Source organism: Girardinichthys multiradiatus, chromosome 6 (assembly GCF_021462225.1).
Source record: "Girardinichthys multiradiatus isolate DD_20200921_A chromosome 6, DD_fGirMul_XY1, whole genome shotgun sequence".
In the NCBI taxonomy this organism is placed as follows: Eukaryota; Metazoa; Chordata; class Actinopteri; order Cyprinodontiformes; family Goodeidae; genus Girardinichthys; species Girardinichthys multiradiatus.
This window is the reverse complement of record NC_061799.1, coordinates 33508267-33524201: the sequence shown is the minus strand read 5'-3', so window position 1 is coordinate 33524201 and position 15935 is coordinate 33508267. Positions and strand designations below refer to the sequence as shown.

The 15935-nt window shown below is 37.2% G+C and overlaps 1 long non-coding RNA gene across 4 annotated transcripts in view; it reads left to right on the top strand.

The window, feature by feature from the left end:
• Nucleotides 1-15935, top strand: part of LOC124869644 — a 115236-nt gene that overhangs the window by 23213 nt on the left and 76088 nt on the right. For 2 of the 4 annotated variants that reach the window (XR_007038633.1, XR_007038632.1), the window contains exon 3: nucleotides 14952-15053. This is a non-coding gene — a long non-coding RNA (uncharacterized LOC124869644). Of the gene's footprint in view, nucleotides 1-14880; nucleotides 15054-15121; nucleotides 15363-15935 lie in introns of those variants that run through there. The other 2 variants (XR_007038631.1, XR_007038634.1) reach the window with 2 other exon arrangements.

Genomic DNA, 15935 nt, shown 5'->3' with positions numbered 1-15935 from the left:
TTTTATTTAAAATTTTTAGTTCATTTTTTGTACATATTGTATTGCCTGTTTGTTTCAACATTCTTATCTCATGTGTTTATTTACAACAGTGTCTGAATAAAAATGTACTTGTATGAGAAACAGTAAAATAAAATCTAATTCTTTGTTTTTTAACTGATAGATTGTGGAATGGTGCTCCTATGTAGTATGTCATGGTTTATGGCTGCCTTGATTAATTGTGGAATAGTATTAGTCTTGTAGAAACAGAGCTTGTGTAATTAACTATCCACTCAGGCTCTGCCCAGAAATTAATAACTGTGATGTTTAATCAAGATTTACATCAAACAGCATGAATGCAGTATGAATATTTGCTCGTAGTGTGCCCTATCAGTTCGACTATAGGCTGCCCTATCTATTATTTGTCAAACTTGATCAGTTATATGTGCTATCAGTACCTGCCTTTGAGGTTACCAGTTCTTAAATTAATTGAAAAGTAATTAACAGTCAACTTGAGATCCTGAGAGAAAGTGAACTTGAAAGGCAAATCTAAACTAATGAGGTTCTGCTTTGAAGTAATGAACTTTCTGGGTTTTAGGGTAATCAGGGGCCTCTGGGCTTTATTCACTTTATCTAGGAGAAAGACAGAACTGTAAAGTATGTGGAAGGACTCTGTTACGGTATACTCTTGACTGTTTCTTGACAACTTTTAGTTGAAAGCTCAATGTTTCATCTAGATGTTGTAAGGACAGTCAGTACTGCAGAAGAATTAACAAAATCCAAGAATGGTACAATCACTTTTTAAAAGAAAACAAAAGCTAAGATTTTAAACTATTTCTGTTTTTCCAGGTGGCCCAAACAGAACATGCTTGAAAAAGCTTTGAGAGTTTTTGTTTTGCCTATTTACTGCCAATGTTACAGGGTCACAATATTTATTTTTTTCTCATAACTTGAATAATGTTTTGTTTTATTAAATTTTTGTTTTTATCTGTTAATTCTTACAGCTAGCATGCTCTACCTCTGCTCCACCATCGCAACCCAACTTGATTAATTTTGACATTAAAAAGGTCCCTCTCGGTCAGATGACTTCTCAGTTCCTTTTTATTTCTTACAGGTGAACATAATTTTTTTATACATATAAGATCAATTGACTAATGATCTGCCAGGGCTGCTCCTTATTCATGATCCTGGCTGTGGTTTTCATGGACAGGATCCCAAGAAGCTCAGAGTAGACCTTATGATCCAAAAACAACATTTAATCTGTTAAATTTAACAAATGCATCTAAATGTGTTCACCGTGACTCACTGAGTAATCCATATATCTAGATCTGTCTGTCTGTCTGAGCAGTATAATTTTATGCTGAAAATTACAGAAACAATCTGATCTTCAGTTTAAGTGCATTTATTCTGCTGGGGAAAAATACTCCCTCTTAAAAAATATCTGTTCCACACCTATTAGCACCCCTGCTGTTGATACTTTGTACCTTCTTTACCAATAAGCAATTGGTCTTCACCTATAACACTTTACACCTACATAACACTTTACAAGGTTGGAACATTCAAAGAGAGAGTTTTTCCATTACTTTATGAACAACCTATGAACAATCTCTGTAACACCTAGAGTCCTGGTTCCGTTTTTATTCTCTCTTTACTAGAGTTCAACCCACAAGTATTCTAAAGGATCAGGTGTGGGGAGTGTTTCTGTATTTATTTGGCTATATGTTTTGGACAGTCACCCTGTTGAAACACCCATTGATAACTAATTTTCAGTTTTCTAGCAGAGTTCCGCAGATTTGTTTTTAAAATCTTCTGGTATTTCAAAAAGTTAATGATTTTATTCACTGTAATAAGGTTTTCAGGGGCTTTGGTATAGAAACTGGCCCCCAGCAACATCGAACCTCCATAATGCCTAACAGTGGCCATGAGATGCTTTCCACATATCTATCTTTCAGCTCACACAGGACCTTCCTGGAGTGGTTGTGGCTGATAAGCTTCTTAATCCTATCAGTGCATGTTTAATTTTAAGGTCCCAGTATCTTTAAACTCCACATGTTTATGTTTGTGATGGTAGGACAGAAAAAAGCTTTTTCCTGGCATGCCCCTTAAACAACTGGCTGGTGTGTACATAGTTATTGTGAAGCCCATGATTTACCAGTTTGGTATCACTTGTTTATTTATGCACTCCTGTAATCTTCTAGTTCAACATTCGTCCTTCATCAATAAATTTCTTGTGTACAAGGCAATTAAATCTGCAAGTGAAGGTGAAACTGGAAGCTGGTTAAATGGACAATGAAAACAGTGTTTTTCCAAGACTTCCCTACACTCTGATCAGAGGCTTTAAACAAATGACACATCAATGACCTGAAGATTAAAAAAAAGAGATATTTACTCTGTTATTTTTAAGTGATTTTTTATTTTTGCAGGCTTATATCTCAGCTGGTGAGCTATCTCCTGTTATTCCACCTTGAGCAACATCTGTCTTTTATACCCAGTTACTTAACTAATACTGTTTAGATAACACATTCAAAGGCCAGTCTAAACAAATAGGTTTTTAATCTTGATTTAAAGCAACTTAGGGTTTCGGCGCTTTTGCAGTTTTCTGGGAGTTTATTCCAGATTAGTGGAACATAAGAACTAAAAGCTGCTTCTCCATGTTTGATTCTGGTTCTGGTTATGCAGAGTAGATTCGAGCCAGAAGACCTGAGAGGTCTGAGTGGTTGATACACTGAAGTGCGTAAAATACATAATGTATTTGACTATATATTTTCAAATTTGCTGTAGCTGTGTTGGATGTTGAAAAACAAAAAAATAAAAAAATCATAAAAAGCTGTTGATTTGATGTGACCAGATCCGTCTGTAATGTAAACACCAATGCTTAACTTTTTTTTTTGCCATCCCTCCTACCGCAAGTACAATTTTGAATAGAAATAATTGCCTGACAGAAATGTGTTTGTTGGTGCATGCACACATTTCTACAAATCCTTACTCCCACCAGTAGCCCGTCCACCTGACTTTTTCTGCACTACAGATGAGAGTGAGGCAGCAGTGGTTATTATAGCTTTGCTGTCATTAATATCAGGTTTACTTTCTCAGCCATCTAGAGCTGCTGCTGCTTATTTATTGATGGTGGGGGTCATCACATATAGCTGTCTCTTGTCTACCTGTCTCTGCCTCCACAGGACACTAACAAACCCAGCTGTCTCGAATGAACCAACCAGTACAGGAGCACCCAAATAGAAAATCTGTCTGTTGCCAGTCAATTCTGTTACTGACACAGGTCTTGAGAACAGTGGAAATAGCATCCTCACCACTGTAGCACATAATTAAGGATTATTAAGGCTTGCTACCAGCTGGAGCGTTGACGTTTTGGTCATTAGTTCTGATTATATTAACATAAACAATGTCATTATGTTACTGAGATAATTACTCATGGTAAATTCTAAATGTAATGCTACATGTTTATTGGAAACTATTTTTGAAATTTTGTACATTTTTAGCACAAATTGAATTTCAAAATTCTGACAATGCAAACAACATCCAGATTCTGCTGCCTTGTCTGACTCATAGCTTAGTGAAAAGGGACTGAAAAACTGTCCAAAAACCAGTGGTCTGATGAATCGAAATTTGAAATTCAAATGGAGGGCATTCTCTGAATAAAAAAGGGCCTGGAACATCCAGCTTGTTATGAGTACAGAGAAGTATGTAGCAACACTGAGATAATACTAGTGCATTAGTGCAAATGGCAACGGGAGTCTGTACAGTGATTAAGTCAACATTACTGCTGAATAATTATGTAAAAATGTTAGAATTTCTCTCGTCTTTTTTGAATCAGATAATGCTGAACTACCTTCTACATTGATTAACTGTATATACCAATCTGCCTTTTAGCCAAACTCATGTTTTATTTCCGGTTTATTGCTTATTATAAAGTTAATTAGCGACTTAATGTTTCTGTTGCTTGGTCTTCCCTCTGCTGTCGGGTTTATTCCAACATCTAGTTTTTCATTATACTCCAACAAATAATTGCAAAGTATTTATAAAATGTTTTATATTTGGCCCCTAAAGATTTATTCTATTCTTGCCTTTAGTCATACTTTCAGATGATTTAGCAGATTTTAACATCAAAGATAGTAGTGAGTAAATATATGAAACAGTTTTCAAATTATTGTTTTATTTAGAAAAAGAAAGGGGGGGGGGAGAGTCTATCCAAATCAACCTGTCCTAATGTGGATAAAGTAATTGTGCCACTGGTTATGTCATGAGTTTACTGTTATTGATTAAACATTTTGGTGCAGTTTCGCTAGCTACACCCAGTCCTGATTAGTGCCAACCGGGTTAGAATAACGAAATCAGCTAAACAGAACATGCCTGACAACATGAATTAAGCAAAAAGCCACATGACTCCAGTGAAACACAGTGAGACCTATTATCCACAAATGGGGAAATCACGAAACGTTGATAAGACCTTCCCAGGAGCCTGCTAAAATTACTTAAGAGTGAAATGGTAACTTATGTAGAACATCACACATGTAGGAAGGGTGGTTAAAACTGCTCAATCAGCTCTGTCCTCTCTGCTCACAGATTCTGTGTGCTCCCTTATAGACCAAAGTAACTGCCTAGTAACAGTGCCAGCCAATAGATTGACAATGTGTGATTGTGTCATAACTGCCTTCTTTCAGGGTGTGCTTGTTCCCCCCAGATGGAACTATATATCTGGCCTGGGAACTCATTGGGATTTCTCATAATGAGCAGGATAGTGTTGCTGGGTAAAGATGCCTGGGTTTCTCTCAAAGATTTGTTCGCCTACTGACTTTGGATTTTCTTTTTTGTTTGAAAAAATCTAAGTGCTGCCATTTAGGTTAAATTAATGTAAAAGAAAACACATTGCTTTTATCCATGTACTTTTGGTCAGGAATGTTTCTAATCTGCATTGAACCTAATTCATGCATGTTGTACAGCTATTAATACAGACTAAGAAAATAACTTTTTTTTTTTTTGCTGCACTAGCGGCCTTTATTTTTCTTACTCTTCCAAAGTAGGCAGACAGAAAGTGGTGTGGAGAGAGGTGGAAGACATGCAGTATAGGTGTTCTGGGGTGAGACTCGAACCAAGAACTGCTGCGTCTTGTAACCTCTATTTATGGGTCACGTGCTCTACCACTACGTCACTCATCACCCCCAATGATAGTTTTTTTAACATAGCAACTATGATGTAAATTTATATTTAGTAGCCATACGAATTGCCGAAGGTTTATGCGCTTAGATTAACTGTTAAACCTCAAAGCAAATCAGCATAAACATGCAATACTTTAATGTTGCTGTTTCTATCATGATCATGTTTTACATCTTCAACCATAATATTAATATACACAAAACCCCATTGGGCCAGGTGAGGCAACTCTTACAGTACATCAGTGCAGATGTAGCATCTTTATGACCTGCAGACAGATTGCATAGACTTGCGGTTTGTTGAGGAAGGCAGAGAACAATATTAGTCTCCATCCCCTTACGTCACCGGTCATAACATTCGCCATTACTTCCCCTGCAAGATTCAATCAGGAGCACACAAAGCCATGCTTCGCGCGCAAATGAAAGGCAAGTGCTTTTTGTCAGGCATTCTGCCGAGCGAATTGCATATAGAGTGACTCTGAGATAGCATTGTTTCTGGGTGCCATAAAAAAAATCCATTTACGGCAAATCTAATCTTCATAATCTTCTCCCTCAGAGGTGGTGAACGGTGATGGAAAAGATTTCCATCCAGGTCCTGGGTGACTGGTGGGAAACACGCTGGCCTTGAGGAAATTGTTGGGAGCAGAGGATATTCAACTTCAATTTAAGAACACTGATATACAACAAATTGGTGACTTATTTAGGCAAACTGTCATCTAAATCATCCCTAACCACAGGATATACGATTCCCCCTTGGAGATTTATTCTGTGTTGGTTTTTGGTCACAGTTAAAAGTTTCAGACCATAAGACAAATTTTAATACGGGAAAAAGCTAACTGGAGTAAAGTCAACAAATTTAAAGATTTAAATGAGGATTTCATCTATTAAGGGAAAAGAAACTATCCAAACCATTTTGGTCCTAAATGAAAAGTAAGTGCCCTCCCAACCAAATAACTGGTTGTGTCACCCTTGGTGACAACAACTGCTATCAAGTGTTTTCAAAAACACTAGCAACGAGTCTTATTTATCCCTTTGGAGGAATTTTTGCCCACCCTTCTTTGCAGAATTGCTTTAATTCCGCAAAACTACAGTTTTTTTCAATATAAATATTTTGTTTAAGGTCAAGCCACAAAATCTTAGGAAGTCTATTCTGAACCAGAGTTGCTAGTGTGCTTCAAATCATTGTCCTGCTGCAAAATCCAAGTGTGCTTTAACATCACACCACAAAGTGGGATCCAGGCATTCGGCTTCAGAATTTTCTCCTAGAGAGCAGAATTCATGGTTCCATCAATTAGTTGCCCAGATCCTAAAGGAACAAATCACCCCTGGACCATGACACTACCACCACATTGTTTGATTGTGGATATGATGTTCTTTTTCTGAAATGCTAGCAGTATAAGCCACATATAACAGGATGTGCACCTTCCAAAAAGTTACACTTCTGTCTTATCAGTCCACATAACATTTTCCCAAGTCTTGGAAATCGTTAAGATGTTTTTTTAGACTATGCCAGATGGGTCTTTTTGTTCTTTTTAGTCAGCAGTAATTTTTGCCTTGGAACTCTTGCATGGATGTCCTTTTCCTCATTCTCTTTCTGATTATTGAATCATGAACACCTTAACTGAGACAGGTGAGGCCTGCAGAGCTTTATATGTTGATTTGGATTATTTTGTGACCTTCTTGATGAGTTGTCGATGTACTCTTGGATTAATCTCGGTTGGCAGACCACTTCTGGGAAAGGTTTCATAATTTTTCCATTTGGGGTTAAAGTTCTCATTGTGGTTCACTGGAGTCCCAGAGGCTTAGAAATTACTTTGTAACACTTTCCAGACTCAAATGACAGTGACTATGTCATCTGAGCTTGCATTTTGTTAGATCGGGGCTTGATGTTTTGCATTTTGAGAACTTTTAGCCTACTTCATGCTGTAAAGCAGGTTCTATTTAAGACATTTCTTGATTTTACAGGTCTGGCAATAATTAGGCCAGGGTGTGGCTAGTGAAATTGAACCAAACAATTTGGTCAATAACAGTTAATCACAATTAATTCTACTCAGGTTATCTTTGTCTAATGTTAAAATGTGTCTGAGGTTACAAAGTTATGAAAAAAGCAAAAACGGGATAAATCTATATTTCTAAACAAAATATTGCTGCTTGTTTTTTCAATAACATCTTTAATTAGAAGGGCTAAATACTGTACGTCCTCACAGAAACTGGAGATCTGGTTTTGAATAAGGATGATTTTCCTGGTGATTAGTTTTGGTGTAGCTTAGCAACCGTGTTTAAAAGAGAAACAGAGAATTGAGAGAGAGAGAGTAAAAATGGAGCTTTAGATCACGTCTTTTTCTCTTTGTCCTGTCTCTCTTTCAGCTTTAATGCAGGGGCCACTAAAGCAGCTCTGCACATTACTTCGCCATGCGTCACTTTTGAGCATATAAATGGGCCAGCGTGATGCAGTAAGGAGAAACAGGGCCTCCTAAGTCAGCAGCAGAGAATGAATTATTAATGGGTATAAATCTCAAACAGAGGGATGCGGCCGATACTAATGTCCATTGGCATGAGAAGCCACAGAGACCTGCACTGTCTCAATGTAAGCGGTTAGCTTCACACCGCTGTCAACTGAGGACGTTAGAGATCACTCCAGAGACAGGGAAACTCCACAGAGATCATCCACATATCTACACTATCGCTGTAAACATTATTACCGCAGCAAGTAGCTGTGTTTTCATTCCAGAGTCTTCTTGCAATAACTTTAAAGGAAGCAGGTTAAATTTAGAAAAGTAGTTCTCAAGTCAAGGAGTAAATCTACCAATTAAACTTTACGAGTCTGATTCATATGCAAACAGGAATGCTCCAGGATGTAAGTTTTACTGCATATGTGCATCTGTTGCGTATCATTTTGTGTTTGCCTAAGCAACAGGAGAAAGAATAGGGCGGACAGCTTTTTTGAACTAAAAGACATTTTGCTACATTGCTGTTTCTGTTTGCAGAGAAAGAATTTCTCTCAGTTCTCGTGCATTGTTTTAGCACCTCAGGCTGCCAGAAACAACCATCCTTATGACTCACCATAGTAAAAAAAAAAACCTCAATAGAAAGTCTGTGGTATTGAAAAGAGGGAAGTTTTATGACAGTAAAACTCCATTTGGAGGACTGACACACTCTACAATTGAATACAGAAGTTACAACATAAACTAGTTCCTATTAAATCATCTAGCCTTGTAAAAGCACCATTATCTACAGGCATCCATTACGGAAAGGTTTGGAAATATATGAAGATAACTGTCCTATATTTATGTTCAAATAAAACCTATAATACTGCATTATGTTATCGCAGGGTAAGGCTGATAATAGATTGAACTGACTTATGACCATAAATAAACTATTCATCCAGGGTGTGCTGAAGGGTGTTTCATCAGTCATGAAATATACACTCAGCCACTTTCTATGGTACATTTGTTTAATTGTTTAGCAGATAAAGTGAGTCAACCAGTCACAGAGCAGTAGCTGAATCTATGCATCCAGACATGGTGAAAACATCCTGATGAGATTATAACGGGACATCTTTATTGATCTCGTTAAGGAAACATTTTACAACCAGGGCAAAACACTGACACTGACACACAAAGATTACAAAGGCGACTGTAACTTGATCTAAAGCCATTCCACACAAACACCAATTGGACTTAAATAACAACCATAAAAAATATGTTTTAAAATAAGTTGAAGTTGATATTACGCTCCAGAACAAGGAAAAAATGAGAAGCAACTGATATTCTTACTGACACGAACCATCTTGCCGAATGCCTAGCCACGGTTAGCTCCCGTGACTAGCGTTGACACATATGGGATGATGTTGAAATATACTGCTTCCCATTTGCTGAGGAAAACTTTTAACTGCTAAATATCTATTTTACTCTAGTGTTGTTTATTCTTGTGTTTTAATTGTAGCACTCTGGGATTTGTTGGAATGAAAACTGCATTATAAATAAAATTAATTATTATTAGTATTATTACTATTATTATTAATAATATTACTTCATAAATGATTACACATGCCAGCCTAGTAAAGTTCTGCCATAGTCCTTTTTTTATACAGTCTATACAGGCTTATTGTAACACGGATGTTTTTTCATAGTTGGTTCGATGTTGCAGATTTTGGCATGTTACAAATGCTTCAGGGCTACAACTAACGATTATTTTGCTAATTGATTAATCTGTCGACTATTTTTTTGATTAATCGATTTCATATTCTGATAGCAAAAGGTGCTTAATAGGAGATTTCTTACAGAATTTGAACCAGGTGAAGCTAAAACTAGGGCACTTGAGGAGTTCTGGAAAGGGTATATTTACAGACAAAGAAGGTTTTGCATCATAAATGCAAACTTTATATATTTTCTGTAAAATTTTGGCCTAATTACTGCTGAGTTGGTTGTTCTTTCAACAAGTGGAATTTTTTAGAGTGTGTATACTCCAGCTAAGGATTATTTGATAACTAAATTAGTTGACTATTATTTCAATAGGCGATTAATCACGATTAATTGTTTCAGCCCTAAAATATATAAGGAGATACATTTTGGCTAACATTACTTGTACTGGCTGATCAAGAAGGGTAATACCGTTAATTCTAACGCTACCTGGCAGGGTAATAAGTGACAGTTTGTACAACTACGTTGCAGTTACTGCAAGTGTCTCACATAAACAAAGATAAAAGCACAGCAAAAGATGACATGAGCTAAAACAACTTTATCTGTTGCTGTGCTTCTATCTTGATTTTAATTAGATCCTTGGAGTGAATATTGTTAGCTTAACAATTGTTTTAGTAGTTAATAGGTTTTTTTTGTCAGGTTTCTGCTTTGAAACCTGGTATTAGTCTTTATTTTTTATTGCTGTTTAATTAGTTTTAGCTCAACAGTCAACAGTTTTATATTTTGGTTAGCTAAAATGGGAGCTATGAGCATAGTCTTAATTAAAATATGAATGAACTTTTACTATATAGAATAAATTTACTGAACTCCACAACACTCTGTAGCTCTCTGAACTCAAACTTGTTAAATTACCCAATTACTAATATTACGGAAGGTCACATTAAAATTTCCAAACCTTAAAAATAATATACAGCATTTTAATGTTTATGTAATGGTAATGATAAAAAAATCAATAAATGACAGGGCTTGTAATTAATGCAACTACCCAAAAATAATGTAACTACCCCAAACGTTGAGTGAGGTTTGACATGCTATGTTATCGCATTTTAAGAAATAAAATCTTGATTTTCTAAAACAAAAAAAAATGAATTGAATCAGGTGTTTACTTGAGGTCTCTGTTTCATTTTTTTTTATTACTCATCAAAAAGGCTTAAGTAGTTACTACCGAACTTGACAATTTATTATCAGATTACTCAAGAATTCTCAATAGAATATTTGATTACTAAAATAATCATTAACTGCGGCCCTAGGGTTAGGGTGAGGATCGCCGTATGCGTGGTCTTAAACATGCCGTTCACTCTGTACAACTATTCAATTTTGCTGAAAAAATAAACAATTCTGCAAAGAAGAGTGGGCCAAAATTAATTAACATTGAGTATAAAAGACTCTTTGCAAAATGGTTTGTGCTGCTTTTATGGGTAGCACAACTAGTGTTTTGAATCTTTTATATAACGGCAGCTTTTACTCTGATATTTACATTTGTTTGTCCTAAAAATGTTTGTGGGAGAAAAACAGAAGAAATGTGTAAGGGAACAAATACTTTTTAAAGCACTGTAAATCTATCAACAATGACTGCAGTTCCCCCACACTGTTTCATTGTGCACCTGTTCTCTGTCTGAATACATGTTAATATAACATCTGAACAACTAAGGTAAGTGGCACATATAAAATACAGTACATCTGGAAAATTATAATAGACCCAGAGCTCCAGGCCTTTTGCTTTTCCTTCCATATCACAAAGAGCTCATTGGATATTATGTTTTATTTTCTGTCTGTACAACTTCCAACACATCACATGCTGAGAGACTGTTTCTTTTTTCTGTTTTACTTGAACATCTCTTTAACAAAAATAAAAGCAAATGCTTGCCGAGGTTTTAACAAGACCCAGAGGTTTAACTCAGCATGTTGGAGACTTTTGAGAACTAACAGACCACAAAAACAGGAAACTGTAGACACAAAAAAGACTAGAAGCAGAATAAAAGAAAATATCAATTATGTTCAAACCAAAATGCCTAGAGTTACTTTGTTCCCTCCTGTTACAATTCATAGGATCCCACTGGTGGAAGATTTCTCACAGGAACTGCGATTGTTACATGAAACACACTTTGCCCTTTTTTCACAAGCTGACACAATCTCTTCAGATCGTAATAACATCTGTGACATGTTTTTGTCAAAATACAAAGATATAGTACAGCCGCTCTCTTTTGTCCCATGTCTGTACAGCTCATTTCAGCCCCTGTGTTTTTCCAACATATTTTGGACATATGACTATTTAATATCAATATTAACAATACTGAGAAATGTGAGGTATTTAACAAAACGAATAAGAAACTAATTTAATTTTTAAAATTAAACCCCATTTATTCCTGAATAACATGATGCATTTTTAATCAGCATTTTGGAATAGATTGAAAGCGAGGCTGACAAATTAATTTTAAATAGGCTGTTCCAATAAATGGAAACTAGTCTACAAGTGGAAAGCAACTGCCAGCATGCCCAGATCTGGCTATCCAAGCAAGCTCGCCCTTAAAGCAGACCACAGGATGCTAAAAGAAGTCCCCAAAATTCGAAATGTAATCAAGGGACCTAAAGCAAACTTTTGGTAGAACTTAATTATTTAGAGATCAGAACAGCGGACATGTTGGCATAAACCAAATACAGCACTACAGGAAAGGAACCTCATTGCAGCTGTGAAAGATGGTGGTGGAAGTGTCATGGTTTGGGGATGCTTTGCTGCAGTAGAACCAGGCCAGGTCACCATCATAGAAACAGAACTGGACCCCACAATATGACAGTGTCCCAAAACATACCAGTAAATCCACCAAGGACCAGCTAAGAATTAGACAAAGGAAAATCCTGGCCCCAATCAAAGCCCAGATCTTTATTTCATTGAGATGCTGTGGAGTGACCTGACAGTAACCCAAAACCTTTTAGTAAATCCACCAAAATGTTATTGAAAACTAGGAGATGGAAAGTATTGGGCAGGGTCAGATTGAGATGCTGTGGGATTACTTGAAATGAGCTGTAAGTGCAAGGAACCCCTCAAACATGTCACAGCTGAAAGTGAAGAGTGGGGCATCGCATTGTTGTTTGTCTTTTGTTTTACAAGTAAAACTAGGTTAACTTCGGGTTAAGTCCAGTTCCGGGAATTTACGTCAACTGGCTTGAATGTCCCAATTTCTACACTGTACTGTGAAGCGAATAGATAAATATGACTTCCACCTCAGTTTGAACTTGGACAGAGCAATCTGCAGGTAGTGAAGGCAGGGCTAAAGACATAATTCAAAGCATTCCAGGCTGAAGAAGATTGTAGAGGTCAACAGGCAGCAGTCTGTTTTAGCTCTGCATCACCTGGCTTTCAAAGGTTTGAGAGGAGTTTCCGATATTTTTGAGAACAGACACTAGCAGTCCTGAAAGTTAACATTGTTTAAATGGCTTCGGTTATGATGAAAGATGACTTCCTTTGCCCTTGCTGACCAATTACCATATTTTACTGAAATCTACACTCTCTAAGTCATTTAAGATTACATAATGTTTTATTCAAGAAATTCAAATATGAAGCCTTTCTTCTAATTCTATATTTATGTGGATTTACTGTGGTTTTTGATGTTCTTATATAGATCTTGAAGCATTTTTTTTGTTTCTATGGCACCACTTACAAATAAAAGAAGCTTGAATTGTTAAACTTCTATTTACATGTGGTTAATATCCCATCTTCCAAAAGGGAATAAAGTATATAAACATATAGTTATTATTATGAAGGCTAAGGTTATATGTTATCAATGTTATGGCAAATATTTTATTTGCCACATATGGAAATTTCTCTTGGATTCTCTTGGACTCAGCTGCATGTGTAGCCACCTCCATACGGTGGGAAGAAAATGTAGAATTTATAAACAAGCAGCTGCACATTTGTAAATTTCTGATTTGTGTACATAAAATGGATATTTCTGCACAGCTGGTATCTTCATATGTCTTAGCAGGCAAATTGCAAGGTGGATTAATAATGGTTACATTCCCTTAATGGGAGACCCCGCTGGTGTGCAGGTTGATAGCAACTGCATGGTTTTCTAGCAAAGTGAAGGACAACTTTCATAATTAGCTTCAGCTGAAAAGTGTTGGTTATTAATTAGCTCTATGGAAAATATTGCACAATTTAGTCAAGTAGAGATGTGATACAAAAAGATGCTAGTGATTTGAAATATCATACTGCTGCACCAGCACACAAGCTTCAGGTAACAATTTAACTGTATTGATAAAAAATAATTTTGCCATCCTTCATAAACTCTTGGGGGGGTTATGTGAATTACTTGCTCAGTAGACTTGTCATAACGTCCATGGCCGTTATAATTGATCAATCACTGATGTAAGTACACCATCTTTCCAGCATTCATTTTTTTAAAGGACAAGGGGTACAACTGCCGTTGTGGTCGTCACATTCCCAACCTATGAGGGACAATTTCATCTTCAACTTCCATTTCTTAACCAGAATCACTGAACTCTGAACCAAATCAAGGAATTTGTCCATAGTTTCAAGAGTTTACAGCACACAGACATGATGTATAAATATATAAACTTTAGAGGAAAGATAATAAGGATAAAAGAAATAGTATGTACAGCCATATGACTTGAATGCACATCCCTGTGACAAACAGATTATACAAATGCTAAACCAATGACCAGTTGACACACTGACCAACAGGCCAAGCACCAAAATATCAAACTTTTAATTCCCCTCTAAATAAATGTACTCAAATTAGTTGGATTTTTCATAATGTTTTCAGTGTGATGTTATTTATTTTAACGCTTTCTATACATCATTCCCAACAGGTGTCCATAAATGTAGAGGACTGTGTATTTCTCAGGTATTGAATGTTTAATTCGCTCTGTGTTTTTTATATCACAGCCGCTGCATTGAATTTTATATTAATAAGACAGGCCTTGGCAACGGGGCTAACAGAACAGCCAACTGTGCCTTTGGTAAGCTTTGCTTATTAAGAGACAGGGAGTCAGAACACACACTAAGACGCAGAGACAAGGATCACTACTGCGGTTCCCGTCACCAGGGACACTTCTCCTCTCCGTGCACTACAAATAATAATATAATCTTGACTATTTCAGTTGTTGGCTTATGTAGCTCATCCCCACCTGCATCACCTGTCAACTGGGGACACCAGTTCCTCTTTAAAGGGGTACAAACCTTTATTTTTAAGCCATCTGTTCATTACATGAATGAGTCACACTTTTTTAAGTGAATACAAGCAAATGAAATGTTAGTTTAAAAAAATGGCAGTTATTTATTTTGTTGGGTTTAATAGTTTTCCAACTTTTTATTGTTAGTCAAACATTAAAGAAAAAAAACATTTGTTTTTAAAAAAATGATCTTGCACCTTAACACCTGCTAATTTTATCACTTTTTAACTTTAAACATCTTGACGCACTCTAAACTAAGGCTACATTGAAGTTTCAAATAACGAGCAAATATAGATAACAGCTAATTAGTGTTTTCATCACCTTGCTTGATCTCCTTACAGCACTTCTGTGAGTCCTCCGCTCTAAACCGACCAAAGTTCTGCAGCACTGAATGTGCATTATTTTCCTGCAGGCAGGCAGTTGTCGTCACATTGGACAAACGCAGCCTCTGCAGGACGAGAATAATGAAGCACATTGTTTACTCCGAGAGGACTGAGTAGATCTGTCACAGCAGGTGAGACCCTTCCTTTCCAGCTGGTGCTAATGAAGCCTGCAAGTGCTCTCTCTGGTTTCTCGTTTCAGCTGTCAGAGCAGACTTTAGAGATTAAGTCACATAGAGATCCAGCTCTATTTCTGAAGCATCTTACGTAAGGAGGTGAGAAGAACCACTCATCATCCAACCGTTCTACTCAGAGGCTATTCAGATTTCTAGGCTTTCATTGGAAAATCCTCAGAAGTGGACTTTAATTCGACAAGACTTGTTCTTTAAACACTTTAGATGAGTTGCAGTGAAGGTTCTAAAATAATATAAAGACTGCTTTGGAAGTTCTGAATGTTCATACTTGTTTTCAATAAATGTTATGGATTTTCAGGAGAATGTTGGTTAATCTTCCTATTGTTGGCCGCATGGTTTGGACACTAGGTGAAGTGAGGGGCTGGGCTGTCCACCTATCACCACCTGGTGGTCAGTTGGACCCACTGGAAGACGAGGAAGCCAGACAGACTTGGCAGGTCCAAGTGTATAGTGAGGGTCTGCTGGGAACGTCTGTTGGAGCCCTCGGCCAGGAATGTATTCAGCTCCCACCTCCGGGAGAGCTTTGACCAGATTCCAGGGGATGCTGGTGACATAGAGTCTGAGTGGACAGTTTTCTCCGCCTCTATTGTCGATGCTGCCCTCCGTAGCTGTGGCCGTAAGGTCTGCATTGCCTGACCCAGTGGCAATCCCTGAACCCAGTGGTGGACACTGGCAGTAAGGGATGCTGTCAAGCTGAAGGAGTAGTCCTATCGGCTCTGGTCAGCTTGTGGGACTCTTGAGGCGGCTGACGGGTACCGTGAGGCGAAGCATGCGTGGCCCGGGCTGTGCCAGAGGAAAAATCTACAGCATGGGAGGAATTGG